The sequence below is a fragment of the Herpailurus yagouaroundi genome, unplaced genomic scaffold (assembly GCF_014898765.1).
Source record: "Herpailurus yagouaroundi ecotype Mexico unplaced genomic scaffold, PumYag 184, whole genome shotgun sequence".
NCBI classification, from domain to species: Eukaryota; Metazoa; Chordata; class Mammalia; order Carnivora; family Felidae; genus Herpailurus; species Herpailurus yagouaroundi.
This window is the reverse complement of record NW_024412415.1, coordinates 31840021-31867211: the sequence shown is the minus strand read 5'-3', so window position 1 is coordinate 31867211 and position 27191 is coordinate 31840021. Positions and strand designations below refer to the sequence as shown.

General features: G+C 48.6%; 2 long non-coding RNA genes across 2 annotated transcripts in view; one reads left to right on the top strand and one right to left on the bottom strand.

Moving 5' to 3' along the window:
- LOC121041876 (uncharacterized) overlaps nt 1-27191 on the bottom strand; it is a 46465-nt gene that overhangs the window by 17055 nt on the left and 2219 nt on the right. Inside the window, exon 2 of the long non-coding RNA XR_005795880.1 lies at nt 25656-25749. This is a non-coding gene — a long non-coding RNA (uncharacterized LOC121041876). The remainder of the gene's footprint in view (nt 1-25655; nt 25750-27191) is intronic.
- On the top strand, nt 15752-19440 carry LOC121041877 (uncharacterized). The gene is made up of 2 exons (XR_005795881.1): nt 15752-19031; nt 19248-19440. It is a non-coding gene; the product is annotated as an uncharacterized LOC121041877 (long non-coding RNA).

The following is a 27191-nucleotide window of genomic DNA, read 5'->3' as shown; positions in this document are numbered from 1 at the left end:
GGAGATCAGCCTTCAGCCCAGGTCCCAGGCGGGGGGAAGGACTCCGAGTGGCCCAGCACGGGTCAGGTGTCACCGCTCAGTGGCTGGGAGGAAGGCAGGTAGGGCTCAGTGCTACACTGGGTGGGAGGGACAGTTACAGCAGATATTCCAAGACGTGACCACCCAATTCAGGGTGTTGGAACAGAGGAGCGCTCCGCAAATTCCGACCTGAGGGCGAAATCCAGCCTGCCAAGCACTTGCAGAAATACGATGGTATCAGAACACAGCTATGCTCATTCACGCACGTATCGTCCGTGGCTGCTCTGGTGCCACAGCTACCGAGTTGGGCAGCTGTGACGGAGACCGTGCGGCCTGCAGAGCCCCCTCCCTATCATCTGGCCCTTCAGAGACAAGTTGGCAGACCCCCGTGTTGCAAGGAGGACGCGTGTCGGTTAGGACCTTGTGGGTCACTAGAGGGCAAGAATGTGTCACCCAGATCTGCATCCCCAAAGGCGGCAACACAGGTAGCTGGGGGAGGGAAGGAAGGAAGGAAGGAAGGAAGGAAGGAAGGAAGGAAGGAAGGAAGGAGGCAGGCAGGAGGGAGGCAGAGCGGGAAGGAGGCAGGGAGGGGGCGGGGAAGGGGCGAGGAGGAAGGGCAAAGGCAGAGGCTGGTGCCCTTGCTGTTTTCAGACCACGTCTCCGGAGCCGGAGCAGAGCAGAGGGACGTTGGGGAAGGGGGTTCTCTCTCCCCGCGCTCAGCCCCGCATCTGCTCTTAATTGAGGCGTACTGGTACAAGCCTGATTGGGAATAACAGGTGCTGGGACGCGGTGAACATTAGGGAATAGTCACTTGGCGGGCTCCAGAGCTGCCAAAAACGAAAGTGTGCCGCCGGGCCAGATGTTCGCTCATTACCATCCGCTCCTCCTCAGAACCGTTTAAAGGGAACATTTGTTTGTTGAGGAAACACAGCTGTTCCCAGGGAAATGGGTTTCCCTCCTTTGGGCAGAGGAGTGGGGGAAGGGACCGCTGGGGGAGGGACACTGGGGACGCCTCGGGTGGGTGGCAGTTAAGGGTCTCCATCGGGTCGAGGGCCGTGAGGACGGGTCCTCAGAGACCGGAAAGGCCTAGTACATCCATAGTGACTTCCTCCCGCACTCGTGTGAAAGATCATTCACTCCATTTCCCAGAGAGGGAAGCACAGGGTGAGAGAGGCCATGTGACTCAGCCAAGGCCACACAGCTGATCAGTGGCCAATCCCAGCCGGGGATCTGGCCTCTGTTCTCTAAGACCCTGGCTCTTGTACACACCCACGTCCGGTCCTCTGCCTGGGACGCATCTCTCTGCAGCTCAGTCTTAGACGCTTCATTCCCAGGCCTGTGTTTCCATCCCTGCATTTTGTTTTAAAAAATTTTTTTTAATGTTTATTATTTGAGAAAGAGACAGAGAGAGGGAGCGCGTGAGCAGGGGAGGGGTAGACAGAGGGAGACACAGGATCCAAGGCAGGCTGCAGGCTCTGAACTGTAAGCACAGAGCCCCATGTGGGGCTTGAACTCACAAACCGTGAGATCATGACCTGAGCCAAAGTCAGACGCTTAAGCAGCTGAGCCACACAGGCGCCCCAACCTGCATCTTGTTTTAAATGCCCCGTCTCTGCATCTCTGACTCGCTGTCCTGGGCCTCTGTGTTTTCCATTTGCTGACACCTGTCTCCTTCTCTGCCTTCCCAGGAGATCACGTCAGCATCTGTGGGTGAGTGGCTGGCTCTGTGTTTCATTCTTCCCATCCATCTCTCTCCCTGCTTTTCCCTCTCCATCTGTCTTTTGTGCCCGAGCTACCTCGGTGACGTCTGTAATATCTCAGGGTCTGAGGCAGGGTCTGTGGGATCTTACCTCATTTAATTCTCTCTCTCTGACATCTATTTCTGTATATTTAGGCTAGTGTTTTTCAAGTTGTGTGTCAGGACCATAGGGGGGTCATAGTATCAGCTTACTGGATTGCGACCAGCAATTAAATAAGCACAACAGAAAATTTCAGAATGTGTTACACATCCAATTTTGTGAATTATTTCAGTTCTCTACACGACTGTGTGTACTGGGTTCACATGAAAAATGTTTCCGCTATGAGATCTGATTTTTAAAACATCTTAAAAAACCACTAAATGGACCTTCTTTGGCTGCAAGTGCAGAGATTCTGACCCAAGAAGTTCCAGAAGGAATTTGGCGGCTGCCAGGCAGCACGCTCAGGCCCTTTCCCTTCTCCTTTTGCTCTCAGCTGTCCTCAGCTAGCCAGCTCACTGTCCTCATGGTCACAAGGCAGCTGCTAGGGCTCCATCTACCCCTCACAGGTCCAGCAGAGAATGAGCAACCTGTTTGGTCCCCTACATCCCTTTTTAGAAGTGGCAACCATTTCTCTCATGTCTCATTGGCCAGGACAGGGTCACATGCCCGCCTTCTAAACAATCACTGGCAAAAGAGACAAGACTTACTGTGACTGGCTTAGACCACCCAGGAGGGAGGTCTCTTTCCTCACCCATTGGCTGCACAGATGAGGCTCAAGAGGCCCTGAGCCTTCTCCCACCAGGAAGAAGAGCAGAAGTCTGTGGGCTGAACTGCCACCCACATCTGCCATAGTCTCTCACTGTCCCTTCCACCTGGTTCCTGCCTCAGTTTCCCTCCTAGTCCCTCTTTAGAACTATCCTGAGGAGAGGCCATGGGTACGGTTTAGGGTCTCTGTATTTGCTTCTTACGGCGGCTGTAACAAATTACCACAAACTTGGCGGCTTAAAACAACAGAAATGTCGTCTCTCACGGTTCTGGAAGCCGGAAGCCCAAAGTCAAGGTGTAAGCCAAACCACACTCCCTCTGAAAACTCTAGAGGAGAGTCCATCCACGCTCTTCCACCTTCCCGGGGCCCCAGGCGTTCTTTGGCCTGTGGCTGCAACCTCTTAGGTCTCCTTCCATCTGCACAAGCCCTTTCCCCCTTCTCCCTGTGTCTCCCCCCTGTGTGTCTCTTATAAGAACACTTGTGACTGGGTTCCAAGCCCAAGCGAATGATGCAGGATGACCTTATCCTGTAAAGACCTGCGAAGACCTTGAATTACACCCGCAAAGACCCTTCATCTCAAATAAGGTCATGTTCACAGGTTCCTGGGCATAGACACATCTTTGGGGGCCGCTATTCAGCCCACTACAGAGACTCTGTCCACCCCAAGCCGACCCAGTCTCTTAGAGAGGCAGGGCCTGGAGTCGCAGCCTCTCACTTGTAACCGTGAGACCTTGACCCCAAGCTCCAGTGTCCTCATCTGCCAAATAGAGGCCTGAATAGGAGCTGATGCGTAAAGACCTAGAAAAACATCAAGAGGCAACATGTTCTCTTATTGCTTCTTGTCCTGTGAGAGAAAAAGCACGTTGACTTTTGCTGTCTGGGGAACCAGGTTATTTTGGGAAACTGGCCTGGTGAGGTATTAGAAAAATACTCTCGGATCTTCCGTGAGAGTCAAAGGACTTGGCCAGCCTTCCTCTCCCAGTTGCTCCCTTGAGCCAAAGCATGAAGTCTCTAGAAAGTTCCTCAGAGAAAGCTGCACCTGTTACCAGGGAGGGGATAACCTGGCCACAACCACAGCTATGGTACGAGAGAGTCATTGGCCCTCAGCTCTGCCTGGCGCCTGAGCTCTGCCTGGGCTCCCACACATCAGACTCTCACAGCAACCCTCATGGTACAGGTAAAGTGACCGAAGTAGATTCATTCAACCATTCAACAAATATTTGAGCATCTATTATGTGCCTGTTAGGCACTGTTCCAGCCCCTGGGGGTTCATCAATGAACAAGACCAACATCCCTGCCCTTCTAGAGCGGACATGTAGCAGGGAGGTTAAGTGATTCGCTGAAGGCCACATACCGCTAACTGACCAGACCAGGCTCAGTCCCGAGTCGCCATGATGTCCGCCAGCGGATGGCTCACTGGTCTTCTAGGAAGCGCTATGAGAGTGACGGGTTAAGGGCAACAAAGTTGGGAGGGTGTGTAATAAAGAATCTGGCTGGCCTTTGTCCCCTTTCCCTAGCAGGTAACTTCTAATCCCTTGGTATCTCTTCATTTCTCATGACGGCCCCCTCAGAGCTTGCCTGACTGTTTATGCTAATGCCGTCATTCATGGTGGGCCTCTCCATAGTTTATGCTAGATGACTCAGATTAGGAAAGATGATACAATCTTCCTAACTATATCAGAACGACCAACCATGTGATTGAGGATTGGGGCTCTGAGTCATGTAATATCAGCCTGACCTTGGAGGGGGTGCTCGAGATTGAGTTCGTTCACATGACCGATGATCCAATCAATCACATCTGCATAATGAAGCCTCATGAAAAACTCTGGGGGCGCCTGGGTGGCTCAGTCAGTTGAGCATCCAACTTCGGCTCAAGTCATGATCTCACGTTTTGTGACTTTGAGCCGTGCATTGGGCTCTGTGCTGATGGTGCGGAGTCTGCTTGGGATTCTCTCCCCTCTCTCTTTGTCTCCCCACTCATGCACACTCTCTCTCAAAATAAATAAATTAAGCTTTAAAAAAAAAAAAAAAAGAAAAAGAAAAGAAAAAAAACTCTGGACACCAAGCTTGGGTGACCTGCTCCAGTTGGCAACATGCTTTGAGTCTGTCACCCTTTGATGCGGAGGGTGATACATCCCTGAGGGTGACAGCAGCTTTGCATTTAGAACCCTCCCAGACCTTGCCCTAGGCGTCTTTCCCTTGGGCCAACCCGGCTTTGTAAACTTTTGCTAAAATAAAAACGTAATCATCAAAAAGACAAATACTGTATAATTCTACTTATATGAGGTACCTAAGAATAGTCAAATTCATAGGGACAGAAAGTAGAGGGTGGCTGCCAGGAGCCGGGGGAAGAGAAAAATGGGGAGTTGTTTAATGGATATTGAGTTTAGGTTTGCAACAGGGGATTTCTGGAGACTGGCTGCAGAACAGTGTGAAAGTACGTAACACTACTGGACTGTAACCCAAAAACGGTTAAGATGGTCAATTTTACGTTATGCATATTTTCTCACAATTAAAAAAAACCTATCATCAAAATTATCATGCTTTCCTGAGTTCTGCAAGTCTTTCTAGCAAACTGTCAACCTGAGGGTGGTCATAGGAACTCCTGAACTTGTAGCCAGCTGGTCAGCGTGAGGGTGACCCCAGGGACCCTTGACCTCGCAGCAGGTGTCTGGAGTGAGAGCCTTGTTAAGGACTGTGCCCTTGACCTCCGAAGTCTGGCCCAATTCCAGGTAGACGGTGCAAGGGGAGGCTGAAAGTGAGAGCTGGCTGGTGGACCAACTGGCTTTTGGAATCCCAACCAGCCTTGAGTTTCTGTGATTCTTCCATGAAGACCGCCAGCTCCCAAAGCAGAACCCCACTTTCTACTACTGAATTGCTTCCACCACCAAAGAGTTTCTTTGACCAGCCTTTCCTCCTTCCCAGTCCAAGGGTGCCCTTGGTGGGCGCTCCCTGCCTTGGCTTCTTCAAGCTTATGCTGGAATGTTCTTTGGAGGTACCTCTAGCTGTAGACCACAGGCTGGAAGTAAGCTGTTCAGCTGTAAGACAGCAGGCACTATGACTACCAAAACCAAAAATTGCCATGCTGCCCCCCTACCCCTGGTCCTGAGGCCACCAGAAGGGATCAGACCCTCCTTCGCAGGGATGACCTCACCACCCCGGGGATGTGGACTGTTTAATTAGAACACCTTCAATTGGAAACACTCATCCATTTATGGCAAAAACAGCGACAGGCTTTTAAGGACATGCCATAAGTTTTACAGTTATTGGATTTTTCAACTTGTTTACAAAAGCAATATTGTTAAATGGCCAACGGCCAGGCCCAGTTGTTTTTCCTCCTGTGCCTTCTGACAACAGGAAAGCATATTATCTCCCCCAGCCAGCTCCCAGGAGGTGTGTGAAGCTACATTCCATTTTGCTATCTGTTTAATTATCCATTCAGCCGGGCTTACGCTAAAGCTCTTTCTCGTTTGTTCACAGCCAGATCTGTTCTGGAATGAAGCAAAGAGCTCCTTCCCCATTCCTCTACCCCCTGCAGCAGCTCCTGCAAACAGTTTCACTCCAGGAAAATGCCAACCCCTTAAGAACCTGGCCTTTTGGAACAATGGATGCAAAAGGGGATGCAGGGCAGCCTTAGTGACCTTGACCCTTGACTTAGCACCTTTGTGTCATGGCCTCCTCCTTGTTCAGAGAAGGAGGACTGCTTTCGAAGAGGGGTTTCCAAAATAGGCTGCTGAGCACCAGAAGTGCCTGGGGAGATTTTAAAAATATAGCTTGCCACGGCTTGCCCTCTCAGATTCTGATTTAGAGGCTCTGGGTCCTCAAATCGGATTTTTAAACCCTCCCCAGGTGATTCTGATAACCTAGCAGCAGCACCCTCTGGACTTGATATTCTCGGCCTGCCTTTGACCCGGAGGCTCTGTGATGTGCTCTCCCAGTGGAGGGAGGAGGGAGAGGACCAAGCCTTCCTTCTGCTTTGCACACCCACACCAAGCAGGACCTCCACATCTGCTCACACCTGCTGAAAAATCATCTTGGAGAAACATCCAGGTGGGACGGGGCTCCAGGATCAAGTGGGTACAAACAAGTGGGGAAGTGCCTATGAGCTGATACAAGGGTTGTGTGAATGACCTTCTCATGGAACACCAGCGCTGGCTCCATAGTGTGTCTGAAGGGACTGGGAAAATGTATGCCTCCCCAGCTTTCAATGGGAAAGGGCCTCCAGACGAAGGCAGACTTGACATCTGCCGCTGGCTGGGCTGAGGGATGCAGAGGAAGGCAAGGGCAGATAGCCAGAGGCAGGAACTAGCCTTCCCAGCAGCACCCATTGGTCTCCAGAGAAGGAGGCCAGGAGTAGGGCCAGGAGCTCCTGCATTCAAACTTCATCCACCCCACGCCCTCTAGAGCAGCGGAGTGAGGACAGTAACAACAGCTGTCACAACCCCACTGAAGCTTAACCCCTCTCTGGCACCTAAGAGTCTAATACACTCACACATCTGTTACCTCCCCTCCCTCCTTACGACAGCTCAGTGAGGAAGGCAGGGCAAGCCCATCTGACAGCTGCAGGGACTGTGGGTCCCAGATAGGACTTTGTGATTTGAAAAAGGTCACGGGGCTACCAAGCGGTAGAGCCGGAATGCTCCCTCAGATCCAAGTCCAAGTCCACAGACCCACGGACCACCTTCATCATAATCCACTTCATCTTTCCCAAAGGGCTTCCGTATAAGTGACTCGATTTGACTAACTGATGTAAGCAGGGAAGGTTTGAGATCCTCAAACCACAACTGAGGACACTGAAGCTCCCAGAAGCGAAAGTGGCCACAAGGCTATACCCCTCACAAACCAGGAGCTAGAAGAAGGAGTGTCAAGTTGGGCAGGGGGTGTGTACCAGAAAGAACACGATGTTTGGAATATAATGTTCGGTAGCTCTTACACGCTGTGACCCTGGGCAAGGTATTTAAGTGCTAAGTTCTGTCATATTAAAAAACAAAATTCGGGGGGCGCCTGGGTGGCGCAGTCGGTTGAGCGTCCGACTTCAGCCAGGTTACGATCTCGCGGTCCGTGAGTTCGAGCCCCGCGTCAGGCTCTGGGCTGATGGCTCAGAGCCTGGAGCCTGTTTCCGATTCTGTGTCTCCCTCTCTCTCTGCCCCTTCCCCGTTCATGCTCTGTCTCTCTCTGTCCCCAAAATAAATAAACGTTGAAAAAAAATTTAAAAAACAAAATTCGGGGCACCTGGGTGGCTCAGTCGGTTGGGCGTCCGACTTTGGCTCAGGTCATGATCTCGCGGTCCGTGAGTTCGAGCCCCGCGTCGGGCTCTGGGCTGACAGCTCAGAGCCTGGAGCCTGTTTCGGATTCTGTGTCTCCCTCTCTCTCTGACCCTCCCCTGCTCATCCTCTGTCTCTGTCTCAAAAATAAATAAATGTTAAAAAAAAAATTTTTTTTTTAAAAAAACCAAAATTCAACTGAGTAAATTTTGAAGATCTTACGGTCTTTATGAAAAGATTCGTGAATCACGCAGCATCCAATCTAGCAGATAGAGAGGAGCTCTGGGGAGCCAGGCAGAACAAAGGACTTTTACAGGCAGAAGGGGGTAGGAACAAGGAAGTTATACTAGCAAAAAATGGATTGGTTGTGGCAAGGTCACTTTCCTTTAGGAAATGGCAGGGGTCTATCTATCAGGCAGATGGCCTCACTAGTGCCCATCAGGTAATTCCTGATTGGTTTAAGATTCCATTTCTGGGAGAGCTGAAACTTTAAAGTAAATCTCAGTTTGGTGATGAGGGGCTTAGCATAAGTGACTCCATATTGGGCCTGTTGTCTTGTTTTTAGCAATTCTATGTTAAAGGACACTTGTTTAAATTTTTTTTTAACGTTTATTCATTTTTGAAACAGAGTGCAAGCAGGGGAGGGGCAGAGAGAGAGGGAGACAGAGAATCCAAAGCAGGCTCCAGGCTCTGAGCTGTCAGCACAGAGCCCAACACAAGGGCTTGAACTCACTAACCGCAAGGTCATGACCTGAGCCAAAGTCCGTCGCCTGACTGAGCCACCCAGGCACCCCTAGGACACTTTTTAAAATATAAAAGAAGTACTTTATTACAAATATAAAGATGAACAAAGATTTTATTTAACTCACTAATTAATGAGGGGACCAGTAGGTATTAAAAACTGGCTCAAAGGAGAATCTAGAGAGCACACATATTAGACAATCTGAAATGGATTTACAAATAGTTGCAAAGATGGTCAATATCCTCAGGGTCATAGTCATTTGCATCCCAACAGACAAAATTTATTTGCATCTCTATGGACAAGATCATTTGCATTATTATCAGTTCTCTGGAACTTAGCTGTAAAATCGCTCAGACAATATAAAATGAACAGATTGCCCAAAAAGGCATACTATTCGAGCCTACCACTAATCTCTTTTTGCTTATTCCAAAGACTTGCACAGTTCTTTCTACTTTGGAAAATGGGATGACCAAAGGGCTGTTGCAAGCATTAAATGAGATGGCAAAAGTTTACTGTCTAATGTGCAGTGGATGGCCAGTAAAACTTCCTTCCTCTCCCTACGCGGATAGGGCTCTGCCCTTCTAGAATGGCTTCCTGACCACCCCAGCCCTGACCACTCACTCCTCCTGAGTAGTCATTGCTCCTTCGGCCTCAATTTACCGCCAGTAAAAACGAGTAGCTAGACCAAGTGACCTCAAACTGATCTTCAGCTCTCTGAATCTTGCCTTCCCATTGGTTGCTACAGCACAACAAGAACTGTGGGTCTTCTGAGACCGATTCATGGCGTCGTGAACAAACATGGACTTCGGAGCCAGCAGACAGATATCTGAATCCCAGCTTAGCAACTCACTGTCTCTGCGCTGTTGAGTAAGTGACTTAACACCTCTGAACCTACATCGCTTATCTGCAGACAAGGCTCCAAAAGAGGCCCGAAAGGTTACTCCGAGGATGGAGCTGGATACCATGCCGTGTCTATCACACAGTTAACACTCTGCAAGTGTCCGTTTCCATTCTCTGCTTTCCTACGCCTCCCTTTGGGTCTGATACCCCCTGCCTCTGTCCACGGTCAGCCAATCAGTCAGTCAGTGAAGAGACCCTCACAGAGCTCTCCTCTGGCACTGCGTTGAGTGCATGATTGCACTTGGCTCCTGCCCTCAGGCAGATTCAGTCTTGTCGTGGATCTAGGCTAAAGATACGGGTAAGGGCAGGGGAGAGAGAAGGGCCAGCAGTGGGTGGGGAGGGGTCACAGGAGATAGAGCTCACTTTGGCAGTACAAGATAGACTTCTAGGAGGAGGCGACCCTTGCGTGAGCACTGCAAGATTTAGACTCAGGAGAGTGCTTTACAGCCACGGGGCCACCTGGACAACGCTGTGGAGTCTGGAAGGCAGGGCGGGTGCTAAGAAACTGCTCGTTGTTTAGCTTGGCAAGGGCCCAGGGTACCTGGAGGGGAATTCTGGACGACAGGTCTGGAAAGGGATGTGTGGTTTTGATTGCCAAGAGCTTTCGGCAATAGGCAAAGGAGATTAGACTTCATCCTTCAGATAATGGGGTACGAGGGGAGGAGGCTGTGGGGCTCTTGTCTCCTGGCCAGCAGGAAATACCATGGGGAGAGGCGCCTGCCCACTCTGTTTCCTTTCCGATGTCTAGCACAGGGAGGGACGCATAAATGACACACGAGTCCTCTAGGATCTTATCAACATGCAGATTCTGATTAAATAGGTCCAGCATTGGGGCCACAACTCTGCATTTCTAACCAGTTCTCAGATGACACTGATGCCTCTGGTCCACAGGCCACACTTTGAATGACAATTGCATCAAGTGTGCCCTCTAAGTCTGTGAGTACCCTCAGGATAAGCAAAAGACAACACTGTCGTGAAGATGGGGCTTAGGCTAGATACCTTTCTCTCCTCTTTCCTCTTCATCAGACTCCTGGCTCTGGATCCCCACAGCCAGACTTCCATTGCCCGGCTGCCTCGAACTCAGCCCCCAACATAATGCCCTACCTGCCCTGCCCCTTCCAAGCACTAGGGATGCTGAAGGTCTCACTTCCCACTCTCTACTTCTAACTTACAAGTCACATTCCCTCTGGGCTCAGAAGGAAGGGACTGCTTTTAGCTAAACCCTCCAGGGAAATTCATGGATCAGGCAGCCATTCAGCTAGGCCTGGAAGGATGCCAGCAAGTGGCAGGGGTCATTCCACCCAGGCCAAGATGTTAATGGCTGACAAACACCTATTGCCCATACCTCCCAGAACACACTCTTGTCTTCTAAGTGGGGTTTCGAGGGCCTCAAACCAAAGGAGCTGATCTCATGCTGGGCATCATGGTAGGCTTTAGCATGGGAGCCCATCATGCAGGTATCTCTCTCCAGGGCTCAGTTCGGATCATCCTCCTCTAGGCCACTGTCCTCAGCTCCTGGAGCTCCCCACGCTCTCCCACTATCAATGCTCCGATGGCCTGTCTCCCCTGAGACTCCGTGAACTCCACAAAGAGAGGCAGCATCACATCCCCAAGACCTGGCACAAGAGAGGGGCTTCACAATGTCTGAGAAATGAATGAGTGGCTCTACCCAGATCCCACAGCTATGCACAGATCAGATGTTCTCTAGGTGGTGACTTTGCCCCCAGGAACATTGGGCCAGGTCTGGAGACATTTTTGGTTGTCACGTCTGTGGTGTTGGGGGGGATGGGGTAAGAGAGGGCTGCTGGCATCTGGAGGCCAAGGACAACGTCCACACAAAGGATTTTCTAGCCCCAAATACCAATAGTGTCAAGGTAGAGAACTTTTGGTGTGGGGGGAACAGTGACACGCAGGGACACGGTACTTTTGGGGGATGCTCTTGGGGGCACTGAGAGAGTCCTCTATAGAAACCGAGACCCAAAGGAGGTAAAGGGACTCACTCTGTGTCACATTGCAAGGCAGCAACAGCCTGAAAAGAGAGGCCAGTCTTTGGACTCATCAACTCTGCCCCCATACCCCTCATGGCCTCTTTCTTCACCCATGTTGCCACATCTTGGAATCATCCTAGCCCTGCCTCCCTGACACAGTTTACTAAGAACACTTCAGTAGCAGAGGTGAAGGTGTCTTGGAAAACACCAGATGGCTTAAATCTATGAGGCTTTGAGCCCTCCACTGCCAGAAAGACTCTGAGTCCTTTTCCCCAGACCTGCATTTATGGAAACATTTCCCGCCCAAGAAATTTAAGAAAAATTTAAATGGTAACAAGGCAGGCAACAGTGAGCTAGTAATAAGACACCTTGGGATGTTCATTATGCTAGATTTCCAGACAGTTAAATTGGTTAATGCATTTCCCTTTGGCTTCTGGATCAGTGACTGTCAGCAATGCAGTGGCCACCTTGTTATACATTACAGCTTAAACGCCTTGGTGACACCAGTCAAGTTCTTCTCTCCAGATAAGAACTTGATTCATGAACAGCAGAGAGGAGGAGACAGATGACTCTGTGCCCACCATACGGGCTGCTGGGGGCCTCACTCTAGCTCTCCCACACCCTCATATACAAGCAGTCCCCCCCCCCCCCAAACAAGCAGTTTCATACATGCAAGCGAAAGTAATTTACTCAATTATTTCCTGCTGTTAATTAATTAATTCCTGTAATTATTTCCTGTAAGTCTTGGGCATGGGGAAAATCATGATGTCCTTCGTCTCTGCATGGGGAGTTTCTTTTGAGGAGCTGGCATGGTCCATGGATGGAGTGGCAAAGGGGGGCAGTGGGGTGGTTTAGGGCAGTGAGCATCGTGAAAACTCAGCCACGGCTGCAATTCTATGGGTCGAGATCTAGCCTGTCTTTCAGTTTTCCTTATCTGTGGGCTAACAACCACCCTTCCATCCACCCCCTCTTCCTTCCGTTGACAAACACTCATTAAGGTTCTGGTGCGTGCAGACTCTGGACCAGGCACTGGAAATACAACTGCAAGAGAGAGAGAAAGAGGTGGGGTGGGGAGGGGCCAAGGATGGCAAGACATGTGGAGAGGGTACAAGTTGGGGAAATATTATCCAGCTGGGACAGGCCCCGCCCATGAATTCATGGCGTTCCCCCACTGGCCCATGACCCCCAACACCTGCCCCTGCTCGCCCAGCCCCCAGCCTCCCTCCCCCCAGGCAGTAACCAAAGCCAACTCCCCCACCCCCAAGGTCCCTGCCTCGAGATGTCACCTTCTCCCGGAATGTCACATCCTCCTGGGTCTGAGGCATCCTTCACACCTCACACAATCCTCTTATCCACTATCTGCATGGTCCCCCCTCCCCACTTCCTCATGGTTGTTGATGTTTCTACTGTGTTATTATTCTACTGATTACTTTTCACATGCGTTTGCCTTGGCTCAAAAGCTAAACTGTACCACCTCACCCCATCAGGATGGCTATTATCAAAAACCCAGAAAACAAATGAGGAGGTGGAGAGACGGGGAACCCTGGCGCACGGCTGGTGGGACTATAAAATGGTGAAGACACTGTACAAAACAGTATGGCAGTCCTTCCAACAAATGAAACATAGAATTGCCATTTGATCCAACAATTTCCCCTCTGGTATATACACAAAAGAAGTGAAAGCTGGGTCTCAAATGGATATTTGAGAACACCATGTTCGTAGCAGCATTCACAATACCCATAAGGTGGAAACAACCCAAATATCCCTCACTGGATGATGGATAAACGAAATATGGTATATCCATACAATGGAATATTGTTCAGCCTTAAAAAGGAATGACATTGTGACACATGCTAAACATGGATAGACCCTGAAGATTTATGCTAAGCAGAATAAGCCAGACACAAAAGGACAAATATTCTAAGATTCCACTTCTATCAAGTACCTAGAATAATCAAATACGTAGACACAGAAGGTATAATGTTGGTTATCAGGGGCTGGGAGAGGGGAGAATGGAGGCCTAGTGTTTAATGAGGACAGAGGTCCAGTTTGGGAAGATCAAAAGTTCTGAAAATAGATGGTGGTAATGGGGAAGATGAAAAAGTTCTGAAGACAGATGACGGTAATGGTTGCACAATGTGACCATGCCATTGATCCGTACAATTGAAAGTGGTTACAAGGATACATTTTATGTGAGTTGATAAAAATATCAACTATATTTCAATTTCCAAAAGAGAAAACTAAATCTAAGCTGTGAGCTCCTTGGGGCTGGGCCTGTAATTTTTACTCCTTTGGTTTCTGTTCAGTGATATTAACAAAAGCAATGGCTGTGTGGTGAGAGGCGGGAAGGAGGAAGGGAGGGCGTCTCTGGATCAGCGGCCCAGTAGGACCAGAGAAGGCAGCTGCAGCTCTCTGCCCCCATGGCAGACATCTCCTGCAGGCCGATCTTCCAGAAGCAGGCACTGTAGCCGCAAACCCCAGGCTACCATATACCCTACCAGGCCTTCCCTGCTCGATCCCTGCAGGCCTGGAAGGCCATGTCACTTGCCACTCCCCCGTGCCTCCTGTGCGCAAATAACACTCAACCACCTTGTCTCTAGTTGAGCCATATTCTCCCTACCTCTCTGCACCTTTGCTCAGGCCATCTTTTGTCCGGGAAGTCCAGCCTTACCTGCTACCTAGTAAAGTCACCTCGTCCTTCACACTCAGTTCACACCCAGTGGCCTCCCCTGATCTTCTCCAGAGCTCCTGCTTGCCCCTCGGGGCCCCACAGTGCCCTGCTGTGCCTTTCCAGAGTCAGCACCTAACACGGGGATCTGTAAAGCCCGGGCATCTCCAGCTGGAGGGCCGGATGGATGATGGGGCACTGACCTCAGTTCAGGACCTTTCCCCTTCTTCCCACCTTGCTTGCAGAGCCCGGCTTTTGTTCAGCTGGTCCACTTCTGCCTGGCCCTGGGAGTGAGGGCAGCCTCAGCCCCAGGGAGATGGGGCCTGTTCAGTCTACACTAATTACTACATCCCATTCCCCTTGCCAGGTGTTGCTTCTGGGAAGGGATCCTGTGACCTAATTCTGGCCAAAGGAATGTGAAGGAAAATTGGGGGCGGGGCTGCAGGAATGTTTCTTTTCCTAAAACGGCTCCGGTTGGGAACGAGAAGAGAGAAGTACTTCTCCACCTCTGGGCCTGCTCATTGACATTTGTCAACTGGCATTGCTGCAGCCACCCTGTGACTAGAGGAGCGACATCACCAACACACTGGGCACATCAGGGCAGAAAGAAGTGGTATCAGGCAGGGTCCAGGCAAGAGTCAGACACCATACAGGCTGTGTTAACAGCAGACATTACTAATTGTTAACTAGGTATAAAGAATGTTAACTTGGGGCACCTGGGGCTCAGTTGGCTGAGCGTCTGACTTCGGCTCAGGTCATGACCTCACAGTTTGTGAGTTGGAGCCCCGCGTTGGGCTCTGGGCTGCTGCTCAGAGCCTGGAGCCTGCTTTGGGTTCTGTGTCTCCCTCTCTCTCTGCCCCGTCCCCACTCATGCTCTGTCTCTGTCTTAAAAATAAATAAAACATTAAAGATTTTTTTTTTTTTTAAAGAATGTTAACTAGGTCACTGGAAAGGTAAAAAGGGAGGTAGCAACTGCAGGAAGCAGAAATCATTCGCGCTGATCTAGAGGAGAGCGCCGCGGAGCTGACCTGGGGGCCGAAAGCTGCGGAAGCAGGTGCTGACGTCTCCGAGCTCGGAGGACGCGCGCTGGGGGCCTGGTCCAGGTTCTGAGGGAGTGTGCGGTGAGGCTGTATCTGCGCGTGTTGGAGAAACAGCAAGCTCACTGGGCCTGGCTGCTGGAGGCTTGGCCTCTGCCGGGAGGAAAGGCCCGAGGCAGGAGCTGGAAGCCTCCGGGAGGAAGTGGGAAGCCCCTGCTCCGCCGCGCAGTTGCCCTCCAGCGCCCCCTCTTGGCCGACTTTGACGGAGCGGCGGGCCACGCAGAAAGGTCTGGTTGCAGTGACCCAGGCCCAAGGCCCAGTGCAGGAGGGCGGCTTTGCCCCTGATCACTGGTACAGATGGAGGGCGCCTAAATTCTGGAAGACATGCTAAGCCACTGAAGTAAAAAACCATGGAGCTGCCCCCACTTCAGCTCTCCTGGAATCAGAGGAAGTAAACGTCCCCACCTATAACCCGTTCCTGTGGGCTTTCCTGTCACTGACCCAGCGTCGGTACTGCCACGCCTGGTCATATTCGGCTCTGTCCCCCACAGGTCTCGTGCAGGGCTGCGCGTCTGGAAACATAAATGAAGTCAAATGGAAGCCTCTCTTGCAGCTAGTGGGGCGGGGGGGGGGACTCCTGGGGTGAAGCCCTGTTCCTCACTCATTATGCCATTTCAGGCCAGTTTTCAGCTCTCCCAGCCTCCATTTTCTCATCTATGAAATGGGGTGTTAAGAACAGTTATCTCATTGGATCCCGCTGAAGGCAAGGTGAGAGGCTGATGTCTCTCCGCCTTACACACCATAAACACCATTACCTGTCCTTGCTGGTCATCAGCTCTTAGGCTGCTGTTCTGACAAACAGGCTTTGGACTGGCTCCCCCAGCACCCAGCACCTCATAGGTAGAGCGCCAGGCTCCATGCCTTACCTCCCTGGACTTGGGTCACAGGCTCAACGACCTGCCTAGTAGCCACCACCAAGGCCCAGGACTCCTCCCTGTGTCTCTGGGCCAGTCCATCCTGCTGCCTTCCTGTTGCCGCTGCTCTGTCACATATGCTACATTGGCTACAGGGCTGTGTCCTAGCAGCCTGGACTTCCCTTCCTTCTGCTCCTGCTTCCACATTCCACTCCCTTCTGGGCAGCTTGTGCCATTCCCCCCGTTCCCGAACCTTCCGTGGCCTTCATGAGACAGGTCAGGGATGCTCATTTCCATGCTGTCATTCTCCAGCACGGCACTGGTATCCTAGGGCTGTTGTAACCAATAACCACACACTTGGTGGCTTAAAACAACAGAAATTTATTCTAGAGGCCAGAGGTCTGAAATCCAGGTGTCAGCATGGCCACACTCCCTCTGAAGGCTATAGGAAAGAGTCCTTCCTTATCTCTTCCAGCGCTGCTCACTCCAGTCATTTGTTGGTTTACGGCGACATCATTCCAGCCTCTACCTTTGACTCGTCCTGGCTTTCTCTCTGTGTCTCTGTCTTTTCTGTCTCTATAAGGACACTTCATTCAATTTAGAGCCCACCCTGACCCAGTACAATCTCATCTCAATCCTTACCTTAATTACATCTACCAAGCAAGACTCTATTTCCAGTGAGTTCGGGGGACATGCTATTCAACCCACTATAAGTGGCAAGGCCCAGACCCAGAGAGGAAAGCTAAAGCTAGAGCAATGGCTGAACCCACTGGACACAGGGGGTTCTTCTTTGGGAGCCAGCTGTCACGCGTGAGTCAAACCTCAGCCACTGTAACCACGCGTGAGTCAAACCCAATATTTCAGCCACTGTAACCACTCAGGCTTCGGCAGTCAGTGGTCACACTAGAATCTCTCCATAGGTTACATCACACCACCCCTTCCGTCTCACCTACAGGCTGTTGGTAAAGTCCTTCTGTCCAAGCACACACTGTAAATAAAGCCATTTCCGTTTGGGGACTGGCGGTACAGTAAAGGGAAAGAATTAAACAAAGAAAGGCAAAATCTTCATCATCCACAAAACAATACGCAAAAACCAGGGCATTCCTCCGGACCGTCGATAAATAATCCAGACCACAAAAATAATAGATTAGACAGCTTGTGTAATGGTAGCATGTGAAAGACTGTGGAACTTTCTAAAATTAATTTTCTTCATTTTGGTTTATTAAAATTGCACTCATCTATCTCCCCTGTTAAATATTTTATTTTTTCATATTAATGGCTGCAATTTCAGCTTGTGCCTGTTTCTGTCATTAACACTGTACAAACTTAATATCATTAGTAGTTTTTCCCTTAATTATGTGACTAGAGAAGAAAAACATCAAAGTTTCCGTGAAATTGGAATAGTATATCTAAATTGCCTCATGTTTATTTTAACATTAACAGTAAATGAAGCTAATGGGCTTTTATATTATTAAAAGCACTCATTTGTGTCCTGCCTGTTCTAATATATAACAAAGCTTTAAAAGATGTTAAATAATTAGTTATTTAATAGGGATGGGTGGAATAGATCAAACAAAAGGAAAAGTTGAGGGTAACCCATGCACATGGTTGAGGGGTCTGTCCCTTTTAGGGCTTTCAAAAGGGATTCCCTCTCCTCAGGATCTCTGCCCCACTGTTAAGGGAGAGCTCTAATTTACAACTACCCTGGAGAGTTAAAGCAACAAAATCTATTGCCGCAGCCCTGCAGAGGACACACATGTGGGGGGGGGGGGGGGGGCAATAATGTTTGCAATTATTTCTGTACAATCTCCATTCATAATTCAATACCTGCACAAGGCCCATGTGAGGCTGGGGCTCAGAGGTCCTCTGTGGGAGGGAGGCCGCGGGGCTGCTGCCGGCCTGCCTTCTCCCTTACAGTTTCCTCGCCTCATAGCAGGATATCCCTGGCTTCAGGGGATGCTGGTGCATGTAGGTATTCATCTGCCTTCTGAGCCTAGTGAGACCTAGGGAGGGGCTCTAGCCTGTGGGTCTGGAAGAGGTACCAGGCTGTCACCACTCTCCTGCTCAAAAACCTGCAATGGCTCCCTTGGCCTGCTCTGTCAAGGCCAACCTCCTTCTTGGCACTTGAGGCCCTTACCTCTCTGACCCTAGCTCCCACTGTTCTCAGCGTCTGCACTCTGTTCCATCAGCTGGTTCCCTCACCGGACCCAGTACACGCCAAGCTGTCCTGTCTCCTTGCTCATGCTGTTGCCCTTACCTGAAACCACATTCACCCTTTCTTTTGCCTATTCATATTCTAGTCCTTCTTTATAGTTCCAATTCCAGATCCTCCATCAGGCCTCTCCGGGTCCCCCTGGTTCCCGAATTCCCATAGAGCAATGGTCCTCAGACTTGAGTGTGCTCAGAATCCTGGAGACGGCTTGTTACAGCACAGATCACTGGGCGCCACCCTTAGCATGCTGGGTTTCCTCGGTGGTCCCCTAGGTCTCAGTGTCTAATGAGTTCCCAGGTGATGCTGACAGATGCTGCCGGTCCGGGGACCACACTTGGAAAAGTACTAGAGCATATACTGCCCATCCAGTCCATGAGGCTGTACTTGTACTAGCTTGAAAGGTTCTCTGATAGTGGCGCATGGCCACTGTCTCCTCACATAGGCAGCAAGTTCCCGGAGGGAAGAGACACCGGCATATTTCACTATATCCCCCGAAACGCCCCGAGCTCAAGGATGGGTTCATGGTGGATGGAGACAAGGACTCCTGATGAACCGACTGACCAGTTGCCACGGACTTTCATTCCATCCTTAGAGAAATCTCCATCTTACAGGTGAGGAAGCTGAGGCTTTGAGAAATGAAGTGGATGAAGGTCACACAGATATTAAGTGACGAATTTGAACCCGGGTTCCTCGCCAGAGCTCTGGCCAATACGTCTTAGTTGAACGATTTCAGACACGCGGTCTTGGAGGACAAGGAGACCAGATGCTTTTGTCACTGCTGTGGTAAGGAGCCTGGGCTTCCAAAACAATTATACCTGGTAAGGGGGGAGTGGGTGGGTGTGGAATTGAGATAACCACCCCCTCCGTGGATTTAGTGATCCTTTAGTCTGGGGAAGGTATGCATGGTAAATAAGCCGCCCTCCAGTCACTTGCTGCATTGTCACCCTGATGTTAGGGGCAGTCTCAGAATCCTTAACTGATTGGCATTTCTTTGGCTAGGTGATACGTATTTGCCATTCACAGTGCAGCCCAGCTTCTCTGCTGCACAGTCGAGAAAACAGAGGAAGATGTTTCCAGAGAGGAAATGCAGCCATGGTCAACAGCAAATTAGTGATGTGTAATTCGTTATCTCTCGTGTGTAACAAATCATCCCCAAACTCAGCAACTTAAAAAAAACCCAAACATTTATTGACTCATAGTCTCTGTGTGACACAAGTTTGGGCACAGCCTGTCTGGGTGGTTGTGGCCCAGGGTCTCTTGTGAGGTCACAGTCAGGATGTTGGTGGGAGCAGCTTGTCATCCAAGCATTGACTAGGGCGGGAGGATCTGCTGCCCAGGAAGCTCTTTTACTGAGCTGTTGGCTAACAGTCTAAGTTCCTCATCACATGATGCTCTCACAACATGGCTTCCCCCAGAGCAAGCAATCGAAGAGAAAACAATGAAGAATTTACAGCACCTTTTATGGCCTGGTCTCTGAAATCACCCATCATCACTTCCACATTATTCTATTTGTAGGAAACAAGCTACTAAGTCCAGTCCACATTCAAGGGGAGGAGAATTAGGTTCCATCTCTTGAAAGGAGGAATATCAAAGAATTTATGGACACCACGTGTTGGAAAAGGATCTAGAACTCAAGAGTGTCCATTTTTTTTCCAGTTGTTAAATAAACTGTGCAAAAATACATTAACTTTATATATATAGTGTAAAGCATAATTATGAAATGAGCCCCTGAGCAGTCACCACCCTGACCACTAGACTTAGAACTTCATTGGCACCCCAGAACTCCTGTGTGCCCCCCCCCCCTTGGGATCACAACTGCTTTCCTCCCAAGATGTAATCACTATTCTGACTTTGGTGATTTTTAGTTTCTTGCCTTTCTTTATAATTTTACTACCAATTGTGGGGTCACTAAACAATGCAGTTTAGTTGTTTCTCCTGCTTTTGTTTTTTTGAACTTAATGTCAATGGAATCGTACTGTAATGATGCTTTGGTGTCTTGCTTCTTTCACTCATCACTACGTGTGAGTTTCACCCATGTTTTTGCATGTAACTGCATTTTATCCTTTTTGTTGTACGAAAGCCTTCTTATCTTTAATGATTCTTTTTGCCTTAGACACTATGCTGTTTGATATTGATACAGCTCTATCAGCTTTTTTTCAATATTTGCATGAGAGGTTTTCTTCCATCCATTTGGATGGATCTTTGTACTTTAGATGTTTTCCTACATTATTTTGTGCTTTCTATTTGTTCCACCTTACTGTGTTCCTTGTACTCTCCTTTCTTGTATTTTTGTATTAATGGAATATTTTTGGACCATTCAGAATTGCCCCTCCAATTAGTTCAACGGGTGTGTTCTCTGTTTTTATTCTTTTAAAAGTTCACCCGGAAATTACAAGAACCTGTACTCAAAAACTATCATTTACCAGTGCATTACATTACCAGTGCATTACATTACCAGTGCACTACATTAACCAGTGCATCCTCCAGGACTGTACAAGGATGTTAAAATACTTTAAAATCCATTCAATCCCTGACCTAGATGTTGGTGTTTTCATATTTTAAATTTTACCTTTTTTAAAATCTCAAATAACATTATTGTTACAGCTTAAAGCAGTTAGTATTTATTTTGTCTACTGATATACTTCCCAGCTTCTATGCTCTTCATCTGTCTATACACTTTGTTCCTCATTCTGGAATAACTTTCCTTCTCCCTTTCGTACAACCTTTGGCATTGCCTTTGGTGAAGGCTCTGCGAATGGCAAATTTTTTTCTTCTTATTTTTTATATGAATAGCCTTAATTTTATTTTATTCTTGAAAGACATTTTTACTCACTACAGAATTCTAAATTGGTGGTTACTTTTAATCGACAATATGCTAAAATATTCTACTATCTTCTGGCTCCCACAGCTGCTGCTGAAAGTCAGCTGCTAATCTACATTTTTCTTTTGAGTAGATTATAACCTGTTTTCCTCCTTCTCCGGAAGCTTTAAAAATCTTCCCTTTGTTCTTGGTGTTCCCAAGCTCCACTCTGAGGAATCTACATGTGAATTTTATTTATTTAACCTTCATGGGTTTCATTAAGTGTCTCAAAATGATGGATTAAAATCTTTTTTCAGGTCTGGAAATTCTTAGCCATTATTTCCTAAATGATTGCCTCCGTCTCATTCTCTTAAGCTTCTCCTTCTGGAACTCTGATTTGACGTATATTAGATCTTATCATTTTATCTCCCCTATTTCTTAACTTCTCTTTGATAGTCTCCATCTCCTTTTTCTCTTTGCTGCATTCATCCAGTTCATGGATTCTCTCTTCAACTACGTCTAATCTACTATTATACAGATTCATAGAGTGTTCAATTATGTTTTTCATTTCTAAATGTGATACTTCCTTCTTTTTACAATCTGTTAAGTCTCTATATCTGTTTTTTTTTTTGTTTGTTTTAACATTTTCCTGTTCCCTGCAGATACTATCATCCTTATCTTTTTACCCTTCTAAATAGTTGTTTTATATTTTGTATCTGATAATTCCAATATCTGAAATCTTGCAGATCTGCTTCTGCTGTTTCTTCGGGTTCTCATTCCCGGAGCCTTGCTTCCTTCGGTACGTGGTTATTTTTTTGTCTGAGTTGTTCATTTTCCTTGGGAAATTGTCTTTGGTAATTCTTTGGAAACTGGGATGAAAAGATCTGTGTTTACTTCTTCCAAGTACCTTAAAGTCTTGCCAGTCCAAGACTACATAGGTTCATGGCTACAGTTATTTTGACTATTCAGGTGATATAGATTTGGGCTACAAATCCATTTTTCATGGGTGACTCGTTTTACTCTCTATTCTGCTCAGAACCAAGGCAATTTTTCTCACAGTCCCTGGGTGTGGGAGAGATTGGGCAATTTTTCTTTTGGTTCACACATACACTGAGGGTTTCCCTTTGGAGTTCCACCTTTATGAGGGAGAACATCCTATTAGACTCCCCATCTTTGCTGATGGGTTTTATATTCTCTCCCCTGAACCCTTGGCAATGTCAAAACCGAAGCTCAAGTTTGCTGGTTGGGCAAATGCCCTAAGGCACAAGTAGCTGCAGCATTCTCAGAGCCCCTGCTGTCAATGAGGTTTTGGCCTTGTAGCTTTTTACTCTCTTGTCAGCTCTTTAATGCTTGTAAGAAGATATCTTTCATTGTGTTCAGCATTTATAGTTGTTTCTACCCTGAGGGTTAGTCTAAATGACCCAAACTGTCATATTGCTAGAAACAGAGGGTGTTCTATGCTTTCTCCACAACACTAGATTAGCATGTTTTCTCAATTTGAGAAACGAAAGCAGGAAGCAGGATGGCCCAATCCAGTGGGTAGTGGCAGTGATGGATGGTGGCTGTTGGGCAAAAAGTCCTGCTGAGGACGGTGGGGGTTCCTAGCCCACTAACTGTGAGCCCTGCTCATGCGCCTGAGTAATTGGTATGTGTTCTCCGGGAAGGATGGTCCTGATTCTCCTAACCTCCCACTGTTTTGTCAGTCCTTGGAGGCTTTTAAGCAGGAGGATGACACAGTCAGATGTCACACCAGGATAAAGGTCGTGGCTGCTGTGTGGAGTTGGAGACAGTGCAAGTTTAGATGGAACAGTCCAAAGGCTGTTGAAGTGGACAGGGTGGGAGATGATGGCAGGTGGGACTGGGGTCAGGGAGGGGGAAAGGAGTGGAAAATTGATTGATATCAGGAGGCGCCATCGACAAGAAACATGCTGTTGGCACGGTTGTTCCAAATCCATGGCCTTGACACCGTGAAGATTATGGGTTTTAAGACCTGTGGTTCTTCGTTAAGTCTCAATTGACACGAATGGCCAGAAGGTAACTTGATTCCAAAGAACCAGTCCTGTGACCACACTGAGTTAACTGAGGGATACAATGCCCCTTCCTTAAATGGACATGTTAGATTGCCAGCCACAAAAACAGTGGGAAGCTGACGCATCCACCCACCCCCAGGTATGCACAGGTCCCTTCTTCATTATGATTCCCTTGCACCCATTCATCTTGCTGTCTGTCATAAATGGCCACTCCCAGGTAAAAAGGGTTACAAAGAGGACGAGAAAATAAAGAATGGAGAAATAATAAAAAGTAGGATAAGAGGGGCGCCCGGGTGGGTCAGTCAATTGTGCATCTGACTTCGGCTCGGGTCATGATCTCACAGTTCATGAGTTCGAGCCCCGCAACGGGCTCTGCATTATCAGCACAGATGGCTCTGTTCCTCTGTTCAGATCCTCTGTTCCCCTCTCTCTCTGCCCCTCCCCCATTCTCTCTCTCAAAAATGAATAAATGGTGTTTAAAAATAAAGGTAGGATAAGAGAATTATAAAAGGTCAAAATTAAAATGAGAATAAGATGATAGAAATTTTTAAAAACAAATATTAAAAGGAACTCAAGAGTTGAAAATAGGGAGTTTATGAATAACAAAACCAATGGGATTTAAAAAATAAGATATTAGAATCTGGGAGATACAAAGCTGTATAAGTGAGAGGGACTCGCTTGGAGCAACCAGAAGAGTGGCTCCAGTTCTAAACGTCAAAGTGACAGTAAATTAATTATTTAAGTGCAAAAAATGGGAGAATTGGTAAAGGGAGTCCAAATAGTAATGTGGGATTAGAAAAAATGAGGTAGATGGTAAGACCCTAAAATGAGAGGAAGAGAAAAGATGATTTAAAGGTAAAATGAAGTTCAGGGGCGCCTGGGTGGCGCAGTCGGTTAAGCGTCTGACTTCAGCCAGGTCACGATCTTGCGGTCCGTGAGTTCGAGCCCCGCGTCGGGTTCTGGGCTGATGGCTCGGAGCCTGGAGCCTGTTTCCGATTCTGTGTCTCCCTCTCTCTCTGCCCCTCTCCTGTTCATGCTCTGTCTCTCCCTGTCCCAAAAATAAATAAAAAACGTTGAAAAAAAAAGTATTTAAAAAAAAAAAAGGTAAAATGAAGTTCAAAAGGCACATGCACACCGTCTTTGAAGCAGCATTATCCACAGTAGCCAGGATATGGAAGCAACCCAAGTGTCCACTGACTGATGAATGGATAAAGAAGATGTGGTGAATATACACACTGGAATACTACTCAGCCATCAAAAAAGAATGAAATGTTGCCATTTGCCACGACATGGATGGAGCTAGGGTGTATTATGCTAAGTGAAATAAGCCAGACAAAGATGAACAGCAGATGATCTCAGTCAAATGTAGAACTTAAGAAACAAAACAAACAAAACAAGAGACCAAAAATACAACAGACCCAAATACGGAGAACAGACAGAAGGCTACCAGAGGGGAGGAGGGGGCAGTGGGTGAAGTAGGTGAAGGGGATTAAGAGGACACTTATCAGGATGAGCACTGGGTGATGTGTGGAAGTGTTAAGTCACTATATTGTACACCTGAAACGAACATAACACTGTATGTTAATTACACTTTGTTTTTAAAAAAAGATGAAATGAGGGAACAAAAAGGAAAAATCCAGTGAATGCCAGGTCTAAGAGCTCCTGGTGAGAATGAGTGGGCCTCGTCCAGAAGGCTTCTATTCTCTCTGCCTCTCAACCCCTCCTGCAACAAAAAGAGGGGGCATGTAGTTGGGTTCCTCTGAGAAGTAGGGGGAGCCCCAGTCTGAGAGCAGAGAGAGCTGGGTCCCAGTGGGGTCTGACTTCATCCCTGCAAGGCTTGAGCCAGCCCCTTCCCGGCCAGACCTCAGTTTCCCCAGCTAGAAAGAGAGAAAAGCCCAGTTGACATGTGTGGGGTTCCTTCTGTTCCGGTGTTCTGGGAGGGGAATGGGTGCCAGCAGCAAGCAGGAGACAGGATCTTTGTTTTGTGGCTTCTTAGGGGAAGCACTAAATTTGGAGTCTGAAGTCGTGGTCCCAGAGCAGCATTTCTTCAGCTTTTCCCCATCTGTCTCCCTGGGCACTCAGCTCCTTAAACGCAGGCCCTTGTCTTATGCAGCTCTTTATCCCAGGCTCCCACCCCCACCCCCAGTACAGACCTTGCTAAGACCCTGCTCAGTGCATGTACGAGGAAGAAGATAATAAAAATGATAATTCTACCTCCTGCCGGTGCTTACTAGATGCCCTCACTTCATCTGAATGGGTTCATTTAATCTTCATAACAGCCCTATAAGATAAGTAGAATTCGTATCCCATTTTACAGATGGGTAGACTAAGGCTGAGAGCACTGAAATAACTTGCCCAAGATCACCCAGCTAGGAAGAAGCCAACCTGGGGTTTAGATGCAGGGATGGTGGCTCCAAAGTGGTGAGATTCATCGTTCTGCTATGTGGTGAGTAGGAGGGAGCAACTGTGGGCCACACAGCCCAAATGGTACAGGTATGATTTAGAGAGGAGGTTTTCTTGTGTCCTGCAGAAGGAGGCAGCCATAGTTTGGCCAGGGCATGGATGAGGTGACCTTACCTTATTGTTGGCATCGGGACCCAGCTCTTCAAAGTGCTGGCTCATCCATCCGCTAGGGTCTCCTCTTTGTTGCTGCTGGAGCACATGGAATCTTCTACAACAGAACAGAGCAGCCACTTCAGTATAAAACCCAAGGAAGAAATAGCCAGGGGACTCGTGTCCCTGGCAAGGGGAGATGGACATTTCCCTATGGGGAAGGAGCTTTGGGCCTGGAGACTGGAGAGCCTCCTAAGGGGCCTTGCCCCCTTCCAGTCCATTCTTCTCACCTTCTTCCTTCCCAGGGTCTCCCCACAGCTCCTAGCCCTTCACTAGGTACTCAGGATGCCTAGGAGCTTGCGTCTGCACCCCTCTCCCACTCCAGCCTCTTGCTGGGCCTCCCACCAGACCCGAGCGCTATCAGGATCCTTAGGACCCCCTCATTGGGATGGTTAAGATCCCACAGCTCGGTCTCAAGTCCTGGGCCAGCAGAGTTGACAGGCAGACCAAGTTCCATCTGTGTTTAAGGCAAACTTCCGGAGAAGGCTGCTGGTTCTGCCTTGTGAATGTCTCCTCATTAACCAATGAGGACACTTCGGCCTCCCTACCAGGATGTGGACCTGATTCCACCTCCGCACAGACTCCTACTGATGAGAATCAGTTCAGTTCCACGGCTCCCGTGAACTCTCCCCTCTGCCTCCTCTGAATGGTTCCAACTTCCTCCTTCTGGGCTCCCCTGGCGGTCACCTGCAGGGTGTCCCTACTGGAGTCCCCGAGAGAGCCCTTCCCCTCCCACTGAAAGTCTTTCTAGTCCTGTCGGCTGTAACCTGTGACCTGGTAGAGGCCTGCCAGACCAAGCTGGCCCTGCCTTTGGGAGACACAAGGAGGGTCTGTCCCCAAGGAGGGAGGATGGGTACGGAGAGAAGCCAGAGAGAATTCTGGCATGGAGCCTGGTGGACTATGGAAGCCCAGCATGGGAACTGGTGCTTGGCCGCACAACTCATTCATTCACTCAACAGTGCCCGGGGTGGGGGGCTGCTCCATGCCAGGCACTGGACAGACACTGGGAAAGAACCAGGCAGATGTGGTAATTCCCCAAAGGAGCATATGGTGTAGCAGTGGTCGAGACACAACGATCACAAGGTGCAAGGTCAGAGCTGCGGCCAAGCCACTCCTCCCTCCTGAGCCTCAGCTCCTCGTTTCTAGAATGGACACACCACTACCCACCTCCTGGGCAGGTGGGCTGGTCGAATGAGTACACACAGAAAGCCTCCCACATAGTGACAAGTGCATGTGGCATTTTCCAAACCAAAGGTTGAGTCTCAAGTACAGGTTGCAAAAGCATTAAGCGAGTCATGAACAGTTTCTTTTACGAAAGAAATGGAATAATAAAAACATTATATGCATCATCCGTAATGTAAAAACATTACGTTTGTGAAACTTCTACTTTAGTTATAAGGGTGTGTGTTTGTATACACTGGGTCATATGGGAAAATGCATTATTTTTCAAAGAAGTTTGAAGGCCACTGGTGGTTCAGAGCAGGGTGCTGGGGTGACTCG